Source organism: Apis mellifera, linkage group LG8 (assembly GCF_003254395.2).
Source record: "Apis mellifera strain DH4 linkage group LG8, Amel_HAv3.1, whole genome shotgun sequence".
NCBI classification, from domain to species: Eukaryota; Metazoa; Arthropoda; class Insecta; order Hymenoptera; family Apidae; genus Apis; species Apis mellifera.
This window is the reverse complement of record NC_037645.1, coordinates 3,694,512-3,700,957: the sequence shown is the minus strand read 5'-3', so window position 1 is coordinate 3,700,957 and position 6,446 is coordinate 3,694,512. Positions and strand designations below refer to the sequence as shown.

At 25.5% G+C, this 6,446-nt stretch overlaps 1 long non-coding RNA gene across 1 annotated transcript; it reads left to right on the top strand.

Annotated features, from left to right (window-relative positions):
* The first annotated feature begins 331 nt into the window (after window positions 1-331).
* Window positions 332-5,629, top strand: LOC107964899. The gene is made up of 2 exons (XR_001704061.2): window positions 332-824; window positions 4,986-5,629. It is a non-coding gene; the product is annotated as an uncharacterized LOC107964899 (long non-coding RNA).
* The last annotated feature ends 817 nt before the right edge of the window (window positions 5,630-6,446 follow it).

Sequence of the window (6,446 nt, the reverse complement as noted above, 5' to 3'; positions counted from 1 at the left end):
TGTTGGATTTTTATTCTATTTCTGTCCTTTTCTTATTATTTGCTCTCTTTATTTGTTTTGGCGCATCATACAAATGAAGTATAGGATATTATTTGAACACACTTTCATAATTTCTCTTTCTAATAATAATATGTTTTAAATTTTTAATATAAAAAATATAGATATTACATTCTCGGTTTTACAATATATCAGTAAAATGTAGTACTTAATGTATACCTACAAAATAATATATAATATATAGAATATTGGTTTTATTTTTTATATTATTATAATTTCATATTGAAATTTAATTTCAATTCTATTATTAACATTATAAATGTTTTCAGAGTCTGCATTATTGCTTATTTTTTGTGCGCAAATCCTTAAAAACGAGAATGATTAATATTGAATATTTGATATAAAAATAGACTGAAATAATTTTTTTTATAAGTAACATACATATATTTTTCTATCTTAATAAAATGATAAAGAGAAATAAGAAATAAAGAAGACATGTCTTACGACTGTATAAAATACTAATACTTTATTTTTCAATCGCCCGTGCGTTATACTACGCACAATAAGATATGTACAAAGTTTATTGTACCGGCTCTTATCTCGCCTGATACAATTAATCGCGCAATTAACCGATTAAAAATCATATTTTACGTGCTAGGTTTAAAAATTAACGCATAAGTGTGATTTCTGAATTTATCTGTTTTCACATTTCTTTTTTTTTTTTTTTTCCATTCTTCTGCACACTTTTTCGCTGCGAGTGAGATTTAAAAAAAAAAGCTACACATGCTGTTTCGAGCGGTGTATGCGGTGCCTGAGGTATATCAGTGGTATGTCTATTGCGTTGCTTTGCTTCGAACGAAAAGATTAAGAAAACAATTGATAAAATATACAAAATGGGAAATAATATATTCGATAATAATCGATGCGAGCTCATCGAACGCATACACTATTTTTTTGTTCGTCGAATCTGGCAGTGAATCTTCATTGCAAAGAAAAATTGAGCTTCAATCCCTTCGGGTTGAGATACAAAGATACAAAGTGTTCGCGGAGCACGATTAAGGTTATGTTGAGATGAACTGCGCATGATCACACGACACGAATAAATTTAAACACTCTATGCTCGCATCGAACGAAAAAAAACGAAAAGTTAAAAATTCGGATCCTCGCATGTTTCAGGATTATATATATAAAAAAAAAGAAACAAAAAAAAAAAAAAAATAAAGAATTGCTGTAACATGCTAGTTATATAAAATTCTTTTTTCGTTCGGTGGTGTTAAAAGAAGGAAAAGAGTGTCGCAAGCTCGTCGTGTTCTTACAAAGCTAAAACAGAGGCGGAATAACGGGGTTGTTCGATTGGAACGAGACGCGATTTAGGAACAGGTTCGCAACCTAGGGTCGCGAATTTCCAACGAGTTCTACTTTCATCGAACTTGTGATTATCTCATCGATATATCTTTTTTTATTTTATTTATAATACCGTTAAATTATTTTTGCATATTTGTAATTATTTATTATTGATTTGCCTTTTTAAAAGATTCGTCCATTGTTTGCAGTATTTTTCTAATAATATCATGTAATAACAATAGTGTATACAGTAGTGTATAAAGTAATTAAAAATTAATACACATATCTATTATAAATGAAAAATTATATATTATAATGAAGAATGTAATTAACGTAAATAAAATAATAATATAAATCCAAAATGGATATTGAAAAAAACTCATACAAAACATTAAGGAATGCAAACTTTGAGAAATTAACATATATAAATTCCAAAATATAAGAACTTTAATAAATGAATCTAAATAAGTGCAAAGTAAATGATTAAAATAGTATATATAGAGATCTTTACAATTAAATAAAGAGCTTTTCTATAAAAAAAAAAAAAAAACACTGTCTATAATGCAAATAAATATTTTTACAAATCTTGAATTAAAACAAACAAAAAGGAATTAGAAAACAATATATGTAGATTCAGTATCCATGCATAAAGCCAAATCTGAAATCTATTAACAAAATTAAAGGTCTTAAAAGAGCATAAATCTCAAGATTAAGTACGATTCTAACAAATAAAGCAAACCAAAAAATTGCAGATAAATTATTTATCGTAAACTTATGGTCTATAATATTCAGTTTCAATAAAACTGAATTTTAATGTATAATGTGAGAAAAGACGATATCATTATAATTATTATTTATCTCTATCTGAATTTAAATTTCAAATTATTTTTAAAATAATATGTTTCATATACATGAACACATTACACATTAAATACACTAATTAAATTAACTTTTACTAAAAACTTTTTGAGCATTTCTTTTTATGGAAATAATAAATTTTCAACGGACGACTCATAGAAAGAGGCAAATATTTTTTAAATATAAAAGTTTCATCAACTTTCTAATCTTGATCGAACTTATAAGAAAACTCGAGACCCTGCATCAAGGAACTGTCATATCCGGTTTACAATTGTTCGACGTAGCTCCGATGCGTCCCTCCCCCGTCTCTCGACAATGTTCCCATTCTTCCAAGGTACACAATGATACGTGTTTAAAATATACAAATACATATATACACAACACACACACATATATACATATATACATATATTTATATATATAAGATACACAATTGTAATATATATACAAATATATAAATATATGTATATGTATATATATATATATATATATATATATATATATATATATATATATACATACATATATACTATAGGTGCGTGTACAGAGAACGCATTATCGTACGCTAGTAGTACAAGTATGAAAAAGATCAGCCATGCGTACATCAGCTTGGATCATTCGTTTTCTTCTTTCTTTCACTTTTATATTATTCGATCTCTCTCTACGTTGTACTAAGATTTGGTTATTTGAAGAGTATATTACTAACTAAGTTTCGCTTCGTGGCACAGGGATTTTCCTCCCATTTATCGTGTTTTCTCTTTATTTTTTTATTTATTTTTTTTTCTTATTTCTTAGTTGGAATGCGCGGATTTATTCTCTCGAGCGCAGTCGAAATCGCATATATATATATATATAAAACTTCTTCCATTCTTCTTCTCTTTTCTTGTTTCTTTCCGTTTGACTTTGTTTCATTTTAACAATTTAAAGAAGAATTCGCATTCCTCAAACTCTTCGTCTTTCTTGTTTTACTCTAATAGACGCACTTTAAGTACTAACGAATTCGTGGATTTTTTATTTTTTTGATTTTTTATTTTGTTCTTTTTTTATTTTTTTTATTTTTTTTACTTTTTTTCAAAGTGAACGCTGGCCTCAACTACTGTCGTCTGAACGCATACATTATTTTTTGAAATCAGAGATTAGAATTTATATTACTTTTCTATTTTTGTTATTTTAGTTGGATTGGAAAATTCTACTTTAATTACTTGGCAATCTATATGTACATATAGCATAGTAGATTAATAGGGATAATTTAAATATTTGTTTTGTTTTATAAAGGAAGATAATAATAATTATATATGTTGGATAAACGATAGTAGTTGAGGTTTTATTCTTCTGGTGCTGTGGATTTGTGCGATTAAAATTGTTTTATATATAAATATATATATAATTTATATATACTTTATTTTATATATAATTTATATATATTTTATATATATATATATATATATATATTTTCTTTCTTCGTGATTTGGAGTTAAAAATTTGGTTTAAATATTATGTTATGGTAAGGGATAATTTATTTACAAAGATCTAAATTTGAAAATTTCGTTTTAATTGGTCTAATTTTAAGAATTTTTATGTATTTAAGTGACAATTGATGATTTTATAAAATACACAGATATGAATATCAAATTTTATTGAATTTTTATCTTTTATTTTTTCATCTATCTTGTCCTAATCATTAATTGAGACTTGTTGCATCTTCCGATTTTGTACTTTTAATGTTTTATCCAAATATACTTGTTTAAAAAATTTAAGAAATATTATAATACAAATGAAATTTTATAAAATCTCATATTTCGCGATTTCATGCACTTCTAACAAACCCACAGAATAAAAATCACAGCACCAAAATGGTTTAATTATTAAACAATTTCTAAATATCCTGTTGTCTGTCTATTTATAATTAAACTTCTCTCCAACTTCTCTTTATCAATTCTATCATTCTGCCACATTACTTGCCGCTTTATCTTACACGGACTACGTGTTACCTCTTAATCATACGCCTCGTATAGCTTACCTACATATATACAGCCGCGGTTCGAGAGGAAAAATACCTATGTAAAGCAGTGGTTTTGATCACATAAAGTGGTACAAATTAAAACTGATTCAATTCGACTATCAGAGTTATCTTTTTATTAAATTCTTTAATAAAAACTCATGATTAATCTTGTTGCAAAAAATTTTAAACTTATCTAATAGATGATAGTTTTTATTAAGATTAAATTTAATGATATTATGAATAATAATATCCTATTTAATCCTCTGAATGTTAATTTAATAATAATAGTTATTATTATTATATTGAAATGAAGAATTTCATTATCTTTAGTAGTTTGCTAAATATATATTATAAACTTTAATAAGTTTAATGCAAACAATATGAAATATGTTTTAATAATAATCATACTTCTGAAGTTTTGAGAACCTAATAAATACGTTCAACAAAAATTTGAATAATGCTATAGATGCAAAATCATTCAAGTTGTACATTATTCCATTATCATCAATTAAATCAATTGAATCAAGTAATTTTATGCTTCTGTCATTAAGAAATTAAAAAACAGATTTAAAAAGTGCCACTTATAAATGAAATATGTGAAATTTACAAATTTATAAATTTAACATTTGGTAATTATCTATAAATCTTCAAATTTCAAAACCACCTCTGTACATTGTTAAAACTTTTCTTCGCTTTTTTACTTTTTTTCGCCTATGAAAAATTCAACATACAATTGACGTACAATTCACACATTCACATACTGTGCATCAAACGTTGTTCACAGATGCATCGTGGGCTGGCACAACCGATCTTAGGAACCGAGTGGAATAAGCGACAGATTGCGCCATAACCCCCGAAAGGAAATTCATTTGGATATAAACACATATAACGTAACATAAATGTAAAAGAACAAAAGGGAACTATTTTTCTATCTCGTAAAAATGCTTCCCTGTTCCTTTCAAATCTCTCTATAATATAACTCGCACAAGCAGTCAGTGTTTTTTCTTTTCATTTTCTTTCATTATCGCCCACACATACGTACGCACGCACACATCTCGTGTATATATAATGTGTACATATATATATATAATAATTTTCCTCGTATGTATAGCTATGTACAAAACACTAAGTGACTCGATATGACTATGTGCATTTTTCTCCTTATTTTCTGGTTTTCTTCTCTTATCTTTTTTTTTTTTTTTTTAGTCCGGCGGATGAGGATTAAAATCGCTTTTCCTCCTATTTTTCATCGTTCTTTAGTTTTTTATTTTTTTTTATTTTTTATTTTTATTATTTATTTAATTATTTAATTATTTAATTATTTATTTATTTTTTTTTTTGATACATAAAATTGGCGTAGTAGCTTCGTCGTCCTGCTACTAAAAATTAAGTGTACAATTCTATTACGAAATAGATGCATGAAGCGTATTGCATTGTCTTCCCTTAACGGCATGTCTACCGATCTCTCCTTTCTTTTCTTTATTATATTTTTTTTATTTTTCTTTATTATATTTCTAATCTCTTTTAGGTTTTCCCTTAACCCTTCTCGAAATCAATTTTTCAAGTTTTTATATATCTTTGTTATTTTTAAGTTTTTTCGAAGATGCTTTTAAAATAATTTGTTTTTTCTTCTTTTTTTTTTTTTTCCATAATTTATTTCATTTCTTATATTCGAATGCTTTTTTTTTAAGAAGTATACTTTACTTCCTCTTTTGCTTCTTTTAGATTTAAACATTGATTTTTGAATCATATATAATTTAAATTTTTTTTACAATATTTAGTTATCAGTTATTAATTCTTTGCAAATCAATTTCTTTTCATTTTCTCTGTATAAATGTAAACTGAATTGATCAAAAAAGTTGAAATTATATAAATGTTTCGAAAAAAAACATTGTTACATGCTTCAATTTTTTTTTTTAATTTTTCAATTTTTTATTTTTTTATTACTTTTTTTTTTTTTTAGTTATTTCGCTTATCATTTGATATTTAAATATTTTTTTCTTCTACAGATCTAACTTAAAAGAGGTAATAACTCGTTCAATTAAAATTGTCCAATCATCAACTTGAAGAAAGAAATAAACAAATTCGATTTTTTCGATATTTAGCATCTTCGATTCTTAATAAATTTTCACAATGCCGATAAGGTATTGTTTCTACGAAAAAAAAAAAGTAGAATAAAAAGAAATAATAATAATAATAATAATAATAAAAAAAAAGGTTTCAGGAAATTATAGATCATGATTCG